Source organism: Tachypleus tridentatus, chromosome 1 (genome assembly GCF_004210375.1).
Source record: "Tachypleus tridentatus isolate NWPU-2018 chromosome 1, ASM421037v1, whole genome shotgun sequence".
Classification (NCBI taxonomy): domain Eukaryota; kingdom Metazoa; phylum Arthropoda; class Merostomata; order Xiphosura; family Limulidae; genus Tachypleus; species Tachypleus tridentatus.
In genome coordinates, this window is record NC_134825.1 from 13608934 (window position 1) to 13624610 (window position 15677).

Here is a 15677-nt window from a genome sequence, read left to right on the forward strand (position 1 = left end):
TACATTCTCTTTGGAGAGCAAAGGTTTCCTCCTTTCACACCTCCCATGCAAGTTAAACTTGTGCAGTCTCTTTCTGATTGTAGAGGCATGTACTTTCACATCAACAGTAGCCAGAGCCTGCTGTAGGTTCCGTGATGACATGTTAGGGTCTTTGATGACCTCTTTTAGCATCGTGTGGTCTGTTCTCGGGGTGAACTTGCTTGGACAACCAGACCTGGGCATCTTGGCAGTTGTTTTGAAAGCCCTCCACTTGTTGACTATTTTCCGGACAGTGGAATGGCTAATTTCAAAATCTTTTGAGATCTTTTTAAACTCCTGACTCACAATGGTGTTCAATCTCGTTTCAACAGTCAGGAGCACACAAAACTCAATGTCTGAAGTTTAAATAGAGCAAGCCTCATTCAAAATGCTGAGTTGAGCCATTTTAAGTTTGAATAAATGTGGGGGTGTCCTAACTTTTCCTTAGTTAGAACATGCATTTTTGTAGAATTACATTTACAGAGAACCTTGAGAAGTATTTTCTTCAGTTTTGATTGTTATTGTTCAGTTATATTCCCACAATCTCTCAGTATTGTTAAAATTGAGATTAAATATCTATTTTTCCAAAAATGTTGCAAAAATACACAGGCTTTCATAGGGTGTCCTAACTTTTTCACATGACTATATATCAATGTTAATCTTGTTATTGTTTCTTCCTACATAGATCAGACAGGTTATGTTATTTCTGTATATTTAAATGACTTACCTTTGTTTTTACACATTAAATTAATCTAACCCTAATTATGTCATTAATGATATACAGTGTTATCGTTTTATAAAACCCTCCTTACAAACTCCAGGTATCTAAAACAAAATTAAAAATCCATATTAAATGTTAATTGTATCAACTATATATCAGAACTACGATCGGTAAGACCTTCATATTTTGTAGTGGTTTTATGTTACTTACCACAAATGTTCTGTTTTCTAATAATATCACCAGTTTATTAACTTTATACATTTCGTAAACTTTTCTGTATTTTGTCTGTTAGAACTATTTATATAATGTTCTTTATTTGACAGCAACAAGAAAAATAAGTCTTTAAAAATGATAACATTCGTCTTTATTTGGTTTGTTTTCTAGGTTGGTCCAAGTTTTGGATCAGATACCGTCCAGAAACATTATGAAGAGACGTCAATAACACTGCACAACAAATTTTTGCTTCTTGAACAGTGTTGGGTGTTCTTTATAGATTTTGGCTGCTGATTACGAAAATCACTTCCAAATTTGCCTATCACGTAACGTTTTATCAAAATCTTCAGTTTTACCAGGATATTGCTGCAAAGGAAAAACGATATCAGGGCAACTGGAATTCGTCAATGCTTGCTGAATACTGTTGGACACTGCAACGTGATGCCCCGGACATTGAATACAAACGAAAATCAGGAATAAAACACTTTTAATTATGTTGAACTTAATAGCGTATTAGAAACATAAACGCAATTAAATACGTTATTGCCGGTAAACAGTTAACTGTCTATTTCTCAGAGTTCCTACGTGATGAAGTAAAACCAAAACTATATTTGTGCATACCCACCAGGTACCTGTCACAATCAGCAAACACTTTTCAGGAAGCAAAACTTTTCAAAAAAATTATTGTGCAGTGTAATCGAAATAGTTGCGTCCATTGAGGTCTTCGTTTCTCTGGCTAAGGAAAGCCTGAAAACCAAAGGTAAAAGTTCATATGAAGTTTATTTAGAAGTGCCAATACTTTTCATTAATGACTGTTAACATACCATAACGCCTTGGGACAAGATGTAACTTAATAGTCCATCTCGGCTGTTCCAGCCTCTAAACTGAATAAAATGTATTGATAAATTAATTGTAATAACATCCCTAAAGTTTGCCCTAATCATTGATGTACACAGCAAGCGTTTTCTGAAATCCATTAAAAAACTAATACCTCTACAACATCCAAAGTCAATCTATTCCAAAGACCAACTACCTAGTTATAAAAATAAAATGTCTGATCACAAAATAACTCTTACCTTACCAAAATCAAGTATTAAAAACGATGATGCATCAACACTATTAACTCCCTGTACAATTTTAAACACTTCAGTTAAATTCTCCCTAACTCTTCTTTTTTCAAGAGAAAACAATTTAAGATATTTCATCCTTTCCTCACATGACAACCCCTACATTCCTAGCACCATTCTAGTAACCCTTCTCTGGACCATTTCTAACAAAATGATGTTAAGTGGATAAAGACTGAACACAGTATTCCAAAAATAGCCTTACCAGTGACATCTACAAATAAATTATAATCTCTTTGGACTTGTATTTCTATATATACAATCTAAAATCGTATTTGCCCTACCACTAGGAACAGAACATCACTTGGGTGGACTTAGAAACTGTTACACTATAACAGTGTTGTTACAAGTAATTAAATTAAAGAACCTTCTATATTTTCTTCTCCATGACAAATCTGTCACAAAAATCATCTTGTCCAAAAGTTTCCCGTCAGTATAATTTTCAGTAAGATAATAAAATAGGATTAATAGAAAGCAATACAATGTTATAATTGTATCTTGTTGAATGATGGTTTTGGTTTGTATGAAGGATGTACAGTTGTACAAATTGAGATAATTGTTCCATGATGGTACTATTTAAAATATGGAATTTCTGTCAATGAACGTTTTTACAAATCATTATTTAAAGTTCTTTGATAAACATAAGATTAATTAGGTGGTTTTCTTTCTTTTCTCGTTTTATTCTATCATTAATAGTTGAAAATTAAGCGTTAGTTTTGTAAGTTTATTAAATTAATGTTAAATTTTAAATCGTATAGATGAGCTAAAACTAAACTAAAATATTGTAAAAATGTTCTTATGATAAAAATATTATAATAATGATATAAATAAAATATACAGTCTGTGTATCTAATAATTTACAGGTAAGAAAAGAGTGATGATAGTTATTTTAACATAACATTTAACAATAATTAAATTGGGTTTATTGTTCTATGTAATATTTTCTGGTAAAACCTGCTGTACCAGCCGCGTGGTATATACTGTGTCATCTTTAGAATAAGTTACAAATATGTATTATTAACTTAATTATTGCAATGGTTTACAGTTATAACGCTAATAACTAATTAAGGCCAATAACTCACATGCTAGCTAAATTCTTTTTTTCCTGTTTATATTGCACGTGGCTTCACTTCATTTTGTACTTTGTCTAAATTTCGCTTGCGAACCTATTATATAAATACTTTATCTACAGAGGCCTCGAATTTTATATATACCACGTGAGTGTCGCAGATTCAACAATACTCTGTGAAAGTGAAGAGAAAAATACTGATGGTTTGTGTAATGTAACATCAAATATATTAGTAACGTCCAGACAACAATGTACTCGCAAACAAAACGTATGATTATTATTGTTTTACATTACCAAGCTCATCGTATCTATCGCCTTTTCAATTAATATATATAAACTCTCTTTTATGGTATCTGAACAATTATTAAATATTGACTCACAAAATAAATTATGTAATAACACCAATACCAAACAATCTTGTATATCTAATAAATAGCTTGGTTTTCTCATTTGTCCTGGATTTATCAATTTTCTTCAATATATTGTTGAACTTGGGTTACGTTTGGCTAACAAGATTAATACGATCAGAAACTTTTGTATATTTACATCCATCCATCAGAAGATAATCATTTATATTTCCAAGTGATAACTAAGAAAAGAACCGTATTTCTTCTGAATTATAATTTAATGAATTTCCTAATCTGGTAAACATAGATTTTTTTTTATTCAGGGGAACTATTCGCTCCTTACTTGGTTTGAAGCTGGAGCAAGATAATTGCAGTCCCTCCTATGTGAATGCCTCTGGGTATCATTACTTAACCCATATATCTAGTAGAGAAATTCCTGCCATGAATGGAATTAATTATACAACGTAGTTTAAAGTAATACATTATTTAAACAGGTGTATTTAAAATTACGTTTCTTCTCATCCTGTGGTGATGTCAGAACAAATCAGTTTTTCACACCAGGTTTACTTTTGTTGAAAGGGTTAAAGTAATGTGTAATCTTTTTTTGAAATTATGATACCAGCTTTTTTTCTATGGAAAATAAAAATTCAAAAGAACCCAAGGAAGATTAGGAAGTTATATTATAAAAGTTATACTTGATTTCTACATTTTCCTTTTTTTGAAGTTATGTACAAAGGTGTATAATTAGCTATCTGTGCTCTATATACCACAGGTTTCTCTGTACAACTTAAAATATACATTTTGATTCTATTGAGTATTCCATTATCCATTAAAGCTGTAAAAATACAAGTACAAGGAAATTCAAATTTAATTTTACATCTTTCTTATTTTTAATTCACTTTATTGAAATCAAAATATACAATATCTCTTGACTCTTTCGGTGATCCAGTAATGGAAGATTATTGAAACTTCACATATTACTTCTACAAGTTATGCCAAGAATATAAAAAGGGCTTGGGAGACATAAAGAAACATTTCTGGCGAGGTATAATGATATAGTTGTAGAGAGAAAGCTGCTATTATCATGTAAATGTAATAGAAGTAAAATGTGTAAAATACAGATAAAATATCCCATGCAACAAATATTAAAATAATTTTTTCTTTGTCCACTTAGAGAAATAGAAATAATTTATAAATATTTTGATTTCTATTAACCAAATTTCTAGTATGTAAAGAATTATATCAGTTCTTTTGGTTGGTTTTAATTAATTGACAAATTTATTTCTTCTAGCATTAATTTTAAAACCAAAGTTAATTACAATATTTTGGTTTTATTAAAATTTACTGCATTTTAATTTAACGAATCAATTAACTCATTACATTAGGATTGATCTTAGATCATGAAATCTGTTTGCTCTCTATATCGGGGCTCGGCATGGCCAAGCGCGTAAGGCGTGCGATTCATAATCCGAGGGTCGCGGGTTCGGTACTAGAAGTTAGTTTCCCCATTTTGATTGTCACTGTGATCCGTATAGCCGACTGAAACAGTCTAATGAATTGTGCTGATTTTCCTCCAACCAAATGTTCTCTAGCTTCTGATATTTTTCTATCCCAACAAATTGAAACGAAAATGTTTTATTAGTAGTTGTAGTTTGTGAAACAGAATATAGCTTCTAAGATAGATTTCTTTTTCAAGTCTTCCTATTCGATTCTTATGTTCTTCTGTTCAATACAGAGGTTTTATGTACTGTTACACAGAGTTCAGTTTCTTGTTCAGATAGTCATTCTGTGTATGTCTATATAAATATATGGTTTTCCTATTTAATCCTATGTATACTTCATCTAGTCTATACCACAGAGTCATTGACCATGCTAATTTTTGTACATAGTTGGAAGTCTCATTTTGCTCTGTTAGGCTCTTCTTTATTCAACTTTTTCAGTTTATTTCTGAAATTCCATTTAACCATCTAAAATCTCATAATTATATCATTATACTGTAGCAATCTACAAGTTTATAAATACCAGGATAATGTTTGAACCACATATTAAATGTCAACAGTTCAAACAAGTTCTTTTAAGTATCATTATATCAACCAATTATTGTTTTGATTGTTTTTGACATCAATGAACTCCGCTAGGTAAATTCATGTATGTGGTGAGGAGACCTCCCAGAGAAAGTTCTGTACTTTCACTTTACCTCCTCTTGGATCTGAACATCTACCCATGTGTTTATCACTCGTGACGACCTGTGAATGGGAGTAATATGATCCTATTGTTGGATGGTGTCACGGGCACTATAATAGACATCTTTGCCCTTGAATTATGTAAACGAATGGCGTTATGTTGGTCATCCTTAGAACCATTCGGCTTTTTTCTTTTGGGCTAGGGTCAATTGAGTACCAGTGTTTGGTTTTCTCAAAGTGTGCTGTGGACATTGTGTCTGATGTTGATGTTTGAGTATAGTATATGTGTCCCCTCGAAGGACTTCATGATGGGTGTAATCAGAGGGCACCGAATCATTCTCCTTTTATTATGGATACCCAATTATACAAAAATAAAATAATGTACATTTTATCTTATTGGTAAATAACAACGTCTTGAAGACTCTGAGCACCAATATTAAACAAATCTTGCTTCTGCATTTCATATTCTTATTTTCCATTTTTTGTCAGAAAACAAGTTAGGACATATGTCTTCCTTTTTTATTCATAAGAGATGAAAAATTTGATGGCTATTTAAAGTCAGTTAAAAAGCTACATTCTATGGGCATTTGTGTGGAAAAATCCACAAGAAAACACACTGAAATTATCCCAAATTCCTAGGATATATATGAGGGATATACCAATTGAAGTTACCTTTCATGCAGCTGTGAATTCTTCATGAGAAGTTATTGTTTAGGGGGATTTGAAAAACGCCATAATTCAGAGAGCTTTGCTGGTGTCTCCGTCTTCTGCCAAGTAGTTTTCGCAGTGTGATGTATATCTACTCGTAAAGATGGAATTATGCTGCCAATGTTGTCATTTCGATGTTTACATCTCCAGGATAACTTCATTGTTAATTATGGCTATCTATTCCTATTATTCTATGATGTCATCAGTGTCAGCAGTTTGGTCATAAAAAAGATATATTGTTGTAGTTCTGTGAACTGTATTCGTTGTGATTGTAAAGACCATGATATCTTTGAGTGCTACTATGGACCCTCACTACATTAACTGTAATGATTCTCATTCATCTTGCTTTAGAGAAGAAGGTACAGTGATTGTAAACTGTAAGTACCATTTCGTACAACGGAGCTGGAAATTTATTTTTCTTTGCTGCATCTCCGATATATCTCATATTTCACTTCTACAGACAGATCTTTCTGTGCTTTTGTGAGAATCTCTTACATACCACCTATAGAATCTTTCACACTCTGCGGATAAACGAGTTGACAAGTGAGCATTTCCTCTTCCTGTCACAATTGATACTTCAAGTAATAGCCTTCGTTTTGGGATTCTGGTGCTTGCTCGGGTCAATGTTATTTAGCTCCAAGATGCAGAATGGGTATTTTCACGCGACGGTTACGGGAAATTACTTCAATTGATCTATGTCCGCCCATTTGACTCAAGGCAGGATCCATGGAAGTCTACAGAACTTCTTCTAACAAGAAAAACAACCGAGTCGTAAAAAGAATGATTGAATATCCAGTTCTCCTACATCTTGGAGAAACATGCTCAATACAGTTTATATATATTTTGTATATGATATCATGTCTCTCTAGTCCTGTATCATGTAGTGCGTTTATTAACGACAACACAATAGTTTCTATATTTTGACACATCTCGCAAACTCACGCTATCAGGTATTATTGTTTCACTATAACCATCTACTGAAGACAACATCATGTGACTCACGTTGTTACTACATATACACATCTGCATAACTGTCGTTTTTACCGTTCATATAGAGTGCATTAAGGTTGGAACGATAAAATTTCTTGTACTACCAAGATCCTTTTAAGGTTTGGACACAGCTTGTTTCATAAATGTCATTACTGTTGTTCTCTGTGGAAAAACTGTACCCATTCTTCAGGAATAATTTCAGTAACGTAATTAGTATACAAATCTCGATGCTATTTTACAATGGGAAATACGACGGTGATCTACAAAACTATTCTTACCATTATCGTGATATGCAAATAAATTATTGGATTTATAAATTATTATTTAAAACTTTTAGTTCGTTGTTTTTAGATTAATCTCACAGTAACACTATATTGTCACGTGATCACCTACCGGTAACATAATTTTTATTAATTTTGTATATAGAATTACTTTAAGTATTAAATCAACTTCCAAACATACTGATTTTTAAACTAATATTAAAAACGTTGAATTATTACTTTTATCATACAAAATGGAAGATTTTTTAACATAAAGTAATTCTGTGTAGTTTCTTAGCCCTGGGATTATTGATACCCTATTATTAATCTTGCAACTACTATTTAAAAGATAATTAAAGCAGTCTCTCCAAACATCAAAGATATATTTCTAATAAGTAAAATGTGAATCACAAATACAATTGGTTTGATGTTCCTGACAAATTGTACTGGTTTTAGCATCGGGGTCGTATCTTCATCTTCCCATCTGGAACTGAGTATTTCTGTCCTTACCATGTACTCTATTCCACACCATCAGCATAATTCTCATGTATATTCTTCAGGTAGAGTCCATTGAGGTTGGAATCATGACATTTGTCGTTACACCAAGATCCTTTAAAGGTTTGAGCACAGCTTGTTTCATAAATGTCATTATCCTTGTCATTTGTAGAAAATCTTTACACATTGTGTCCACCAAACCCGTTTCCTGCAATATGGATCAGTAATATAACATCAAGAAATAAATTTTGATAAGTAACTATCTGCAATATGTCAAAAGTTTACTTAAAATTATATGATAACGATTTTTTGAAGAGAAAACAAGAAATACACTTATTAGAAACTCAGGCACATTACAGAGTCGGAAAACAAAAGTGTAAGATAATAGATGTAATACCATATTGTTAAATAGGACTTACTGTAACATATACCTTACACTTTAATCATCGACTAAAATTATCTCACATATTAATCATAATGACAACAAAAACATTGTAAAATAATCAAAATGTGTTGTTAGCAAAAATGTTCAGACAATAATTATGAGAGATAAATAAAATTTTGAGGTAAAATACTTCAAGTAAATAAATAATATGATACTATTTTAACTCGATAAATGTAGTTATTTAAAACTGAACCCAAAGAGAATAATCAACATAAGCAGATCATTTAGCTAACAATCATTGTTATCATAATTTTAATTGGAATAATATCAAATTAATTAAATATATCAATATAAGATCTGAACTAAATTTAATACAATCGTGATAAATGTTTAGGATTTGAAATTTTAGTTGAAATAGAGATTCATGACCAGGAGTTGTAGAAATTGATTTATAGGAATTCTTTTTCAATACAGACAAAAGATCGCAGCACAATTCATGTTCGGAGATTTTCTTCAATGCTAGTTGAGTTAACTGGTAGTTTAACTCAGCTGACTCTCAATAGAAATGTAATATTCTGTATCTGTGATATGTCTGCATGTAGTTGGTAAGACAATAATGTATTCATCGTTAACAGGTTTATATTAACACTATAATATCGTATGAGTAGGTGTATATTGTTAAATAATACAAACAATATTTCTAACTCTAAGAATGTACCAGCAAACATCTTTTTAAACGATATCATTCATTAATATAGTTAAAAATTTTACCTGGATCTTCCTGAGTAACCTTTAACATTGAGACGACAGTAAAGATCTTCACTGTCTATCCTAAACACCCAACAGAGAGCGAACAGTTTTTCGTCTTCTTTTTATCTTAAAACGAACATGATGGAATAAGTTTCTTGATTTGCTAAACTAAAAATCAAGTAACTTCATAAGAAAATAAAACATAATAAATACTTTAGTTTGTCAAATCATTATTGTGAGATAAATTTGTCAATTAATTAACACCAAGAAAAATAACTCTAATATAATTATATGCAAAATTAAGATTTGTTGTTTAAATTACCAATACTAATCACTAATAAACTATTGAAAATTTATTCTGTCTTGATTCAAAGCTCAAGAGATTGATAGAGTAGTTAGAAACAGGATCACCATTCAACAAAAGTTGTTTGGATTATCTTAAAGATTAGAGAAATAAACAAGAAAGTAGATTCAATTTAAATACAACATAGGGTAGGTTAGTTCTAAATGCAACATAGAGTGGATTTACCACAGATACAACATACAGTGGATTAATCGTAAATACAAAATAAGATGGATTAATTTTAAATTAACAATATTTTAGAATTGTTTGACATACAGAATAATGCCGATTTGTTCTCAGAGCCCAACATAGTGGATTAATTATAAATACAAGATAGGGTGGATTAATTCTGAACACAACATAGATAATGTTAGTTTTAAATACACAATTGTGTAGATTAGTTCTAAAAATATAATAATGTAGATTAATTCTAAATTTATAACAGAGTGGATTAATTATAATTACAACATAAGGATGATTAATTCTAAATGCACAATAGTACGGGACAATTCTCAGTACAAGATATTGACGATTTATTTCTAAATACATCTTATAATGGAAACAATTCTAAATATCGCTTAATGGTATTTTATTATAGCTTCACTTTTACTTTATTTAGTTATTATTACTTTAGTGAATACATTCTACATTATTTGAAAACAAAGCTGGAAAATGTTTTCAAAATAAAAATTTGGATTTAGTGAAACCTTGTATATAACAACTAATTTAAATAAGAATAAGCGGTTGAGACAGTTGAGAGGCAACCTGAAGTTCACTCTTTTGACCCACTTCAGTAAATGTGTTCTAAAATTAACCTCGAAGGCCTCATACATTGACTGTTAATTCTGTATTTGAGATTTTAAAATACAGACGAGGTCAGAGATCGGTTAGAATAAGTCGTGTACGACAGTAACATGTAGTCCTGCTTAACTTATGTTAAACACTGGTGACACTTGGTGACTTGTGGGTTATGTTGTGAAACCAAGTGCCTTAAGATTGTAAAAGTATCTTAATATAACAATATTATAATAGAGTAATGGCGTGGCAGTTTATCAATGTAACGAAGAATAATAAATAGAATGGCTAAAGAGAACAATCTAAATTTCAAAATATCTTATAAATATTGCTTTAAATAAATTGTTTTGATTATTGCAATGAGTTAACAGAATTATTTCGTCAAATATTCTGAACAAATTAAACAGATAATTAAGCAAATTTACAAATATGTCTTCAGGATAATGTGAAATTTTTGAAACTAGAGTAAATAAATGTTAACCACTTATTTATAATTAGCTGTAAAAATCAAATTATAATTTTGGTTAAAGTCAACATAAAGAAACTAGCACAACAAAAAACAGTTTAAACTATATTAAAACTATTTTTGTTCGTTTTCTTTCGCTTATCATAACACCGCATAAAATAAATATTTTAATAAGGTATAACAGAGCCTAACGAGTGTAACCCTTGGTACCTCATCCTTCTCTAGAAGTCTAAAATAAGAGTAAACTTTAGTTTATTAACAATATATATCACTTTAATCTAAGGCTTGATGTTTATAACATAACGTAAAATGATTTAAGCACTTATCAGATACTGATGTAGATATGATGTCTATTTTAATTACCATTTTCCTTTAGACCAGTAGTAAATCATAGGGCTGTCACTTAATCTCTAATAATATGTACTTAAAAGAGCACTTATATAACGTCTTTCTATTTAATGTTAGAGGTATCCCACAGTTTACAAATATTAAAATTCAAAAACAGATAAAATGGGATAAAAGTACATTTAAAAAACAGTTTTTCGCCGTTGTTCTCGTGGCATTATTAGATATATCGTTATGTGTTCATTTTTCACTTTAATCAATGTGTCTTTTACTGCTGTTAAAGCAACCAGTGATACCAACATAGTCTGACATGGTGTGTCGCAACTTCATCAGGCCATATTAACAGTGACGGAATGTTATTTTAAAACATTGCAATCCTGTCCCATTTTGTATGTTTTTTAAATTTCAAAGTATTTGTGTATACTTAATTCTGTTATTGAGTTACTTAAGTATTTCTTTATTTGTCCAACTACATTAGAAAAGGTTAGAAGTAACTAACACAGACTTAAGGAAGTTTAATCCTGGTTGTACAAGGTCACAAACAATTTCTAAGTTATTTACTGAGATAGAAACCTCTAATAGAACTTTGTTGCTGTTCACTAAACAGAACCAGTACTAACTGACTTCTTGGTAATATTTGGTAAACTCTTGAGTAGTAGCCTCGTTCTGGTGTTTGACGAAGTCGTGTAACATGAGAGAAAAGATAAAAACTGACTCTAAATATAATGTTCCTTTCAGTAGAATCAGACTTCTGAGAATCTGATCAAACACAGAGTAAACAAAATTCCCTGTTGGCCAGTGTCAAATATAAAGATTGAACTACAGTGAAATAACATCAACATTGTATCGGTTCTTCCTCTATTATTCAGTACAGTTTAATAAAGGTAAGTGCTAGTAATGTTAAAATATTGAACGCAATAGTTTGAAAATGAAATTTTAAGGCAAACTTAAGAAATTAAGCGAAAATGGAAGAAAATGTACTAATAATTTTTGTTTTATGACATATCAAGTATGAGTTATTTTGACAGTAGAGATGATTATTATTGTTTATTATGAATTTTGTTTCTATATTGTTATAAATTTCTGAGTTAACTAAAAGAAAGAAACAAAAATATAGTTCTTGAAAGAGGCGACTTGTTACAAATAAGATTTTGTCTAAATATTTTATTATACAGTTAACTGAAACTACAAGAGTTTTATAAAACTTTGATATCATATGATAATCATTTTTAGTTGTGTTAGGATAAAACTTCGATACAGTGAAAACCAAAGTTAGTAGTTTCTGGATAAATGTGAAGTTTATTAGCAGCTAGAATCAATATATAGATAAATAAATACATATGTTTGTAATACAATATACATTCATAAATGACAAATTTCAACATATTTTATTGTGTGAATAACATTTTTTTCCAGATGATGAGACTTAAAATTAACCAAATGATGATCAGTATCCAACCTGTCATGATTCTTCTTCTGGTTCATCAGAGCTGTCAGATAGAGACAAACCTCAAGCGATGTCAAATGACATCAGAATCAACTCTACTGGATTCAATCATTGTACTGGTTACACAAGCTAAAGATAAAATACACAGCGATGGTAAATTAACGTTCACATTACTTATCTGTTAACATCTAAACCGGTGAATACAGTTTGTATTACAATGTTTTGTAATTCCAAATTTCTATCAGAACTTTGCTATTAGAAATATTCATCACTTTAGACATCATTTTGTCTTATGTTTAAAATATATAGAATTATTTCGATACAAAACCGAATGTATGTTTGTAGAATTTCAACTCTAAAATTCGGGTTTCGATACCCGTAGTGGATAGAGCACAGATAGCCCATTTTGCAGCTTTGTGCTAAACGAATAAAATTTTGAAAACATTTTATTATTGCTTTGATATTTTACGTAAATTCAATTTTATATGCTTTGTGTCCACAAGAAATGGAATGCCTTGAAGCCTCTTCTGGACCAAGAGACTGTACAGATGTTTTCCTTAATGGAAACCATACTAGTGGAGTGTACCGTATCTGGCCAAAATCATGGATGTTTACAGGAAGTTTTGATGTTTACTGTGATATGGATACTGATGGAGGAGGCTGGACGGTAAGTGTACAAAGAAATAAGGTCAACTTCATGTATAATTTAACTTCATTTTCTTATGAGTATGTACGAAATTTGTAGTAAAAAAAACAGTTTTGGACAACTGAACAGATAAGTGGCTAGACAAAACAGTATGTAAGGATGTCGTAGAGTAAGAACACCTTTGGATAACTGTAAAGCTAAGTGACTATACACAACAGTATATAAGGATGTTGCAGAGTAAGAACAAGTTTGGGTAACTGTTGGTCTGAGAGACTAGACACAGTGGTTTCATGAGTTATCCTTGTATTATTGCCTCTCCTGATGTGCTGACTTTTGTAACTCATCTTCAATGTCTACTTTAAGTACCTTAACACTGTCTATACCTCAAGTTTTGGTAACATTTGAATTACTCTCGAAATTCCTGCAACTCTTTTGTCACGTCCATTGCATTAAAACTATAATATTGGCAGATTCCCTTTCTATATGTTGTCATTACAGTCATGGTGAACTTTTAAAAGGATGTAGCTGTAGTGAAATAAGACATTTATCATATAAAACAGATTTTATCAACATATCGTTTACCCTCTAGCGACTGAATAACATCATCTAGTAACTGTATTTTACTCCTGTCTTTGGTTCATTCATTTTTAGTTGATTACTTTTGCTGATCATGTAACTTTTGACGCTTAAAAAAGATAACATATAAATAACAGCTGGCTACAATGTTAAGCACAAGATTCAGCCTTTGGACACAAAACAGCACTTACATTGTTTGATTACAATCCTGCTGAACATGTTTGACCATATTCTTACATATCATTTGCATTTTTCAGTCTTCATTATGAGATTGTTCCTTATGTCCTCAATTATTTGCTAAACTGTCATTCGATACATGATTCCAACAATGAGTCTCATATTCCCTTGGCTGATTAAGTCATGGTTTTATGTATACATGGGAGCCCGGCATGGCCCGGCATGTGTTAAGGCGTTCGACTCTTCGTTGGTGAAAGAGTAGCCCAAGAGTTGGCGGTGGGTGGTGATGACTAGCTGCCTTCCCTCTAGTCTTACACTGCTAAATTAGGGACGGCTAGCGCAGATAGCCCTCGAGTAGCTTTGCGCGAAATTCAAAAACAAACAATGTATACTTTTATTATTAAACGGAAGGTGTCTGTGACTTGCTGGCAATAAATTCAAATAATGAACGTACAGCACATAATCTGCTTTTTTTTGAAATGATACATGTATTCAAAACACTATAGGTAACCATAAACTTATCTAAGATCATACATAATTCTGTTTTACAGTTAAAAACCACTTGAGCTGATTCAATTACTCTATAATGCAAATGACAAGACTAACAATTTTTCTCTACTCTCAACAGAACAGTATCAGTGAATAATTCTCCTAAGATACTCCGTTATGTCCCATAATTGTATCATGAGCTTGAAATAATTGTCTTCCTTTTCAAAGTCCACACAGACGGTTTTAATTACTTTTGAACACCGTTTGACAGGGTAAATCATTCTCCTTATTTCTATTAAGTTGTGAAACACAATTTAAATATCGACCGTCAAGGCTGGTCACTCTTACGTCGGCTGAGTTCACGGTTTTTTCTGTCTAGACTGCAATTGAATCCATTTCACTTTGTACTTCGTCTTAAAATTTACTCGCGAGATTCTTATATAAATACCTTAACAACTGAGGCTTCGAATGTTCTCTAAACTATGCAAGTGGCTCTTATTAAATAACACTCATTTGAACTGATTAGAAATACACCGAACGTTTCACTTATATGACGTCAACAACATTAGTAAAGTCTAGGCAACATTGTATTTGCAAATGTACGATTATTACTGAGTTTCGTAATTAAACTTATCGTAAGTGGTTTCTTTATTTTGAATTCAATGAAATGCTTTTTTTACAATTTGCTTTAAAGAAATGGACATTATTCATAAATATTATGAAATCTAATCATCAGATTTTACTTTTACATCTCGTTATGACAGTTATTATTGTTCGTGTTAACTAATTGAAAACTTATTTATTGCAGTAATTATTGCATAAAAAAAATTAATCAAAGTATCTGTTTTCTCAGGAAATTACTGGATTTTTACTTTAACGAACCAAGGAACTTATTCAATCAGGTTTGATCTGACAGACAAAGAAGGTGAAAAGCGGTTCGCCCTCTATCGGGAGTTTAGGATAGATAATGAAGAATTGTATTATCGTCTGCATGTTAAAGGTTTCACAGGAGATGCAGGTAATGTGTAATAACAATATTGATCAATGATATTGTTTATATATATAATTAGTAGTACATTATTAGAATTGGATATATTGTTTGTATTATTTAACAATGTACACCTACTCAT

The 15677-nt window shown here is 31.1% G+C and overlaps 1 pseudogene across 1 annotated transcript in view; it reads left to right on the top strand.

Moving 5' to 3' along the window:
- Window positions 1-1337: 1337 nt before the first annotated feature.
- The window catches only part of LOC143242168 (techylectin-5A-like), a 41999-nt pseudogene continuing 27659 nt past the window's right edge, over window positions 1338-15677 (top strand). The window contains exons 1-3 of the transcript XR_013022522.1: window positions 1338-1712; window positions 11954-12096; window positions 12629-12812. The product of XR_013022522.1 is annotated as a techylectin-5A-like (transcript). The remainder of the gene's footprint in view (window positions 1713-11953; window positions 12097-12628; window positions 12813-15677) is intronic.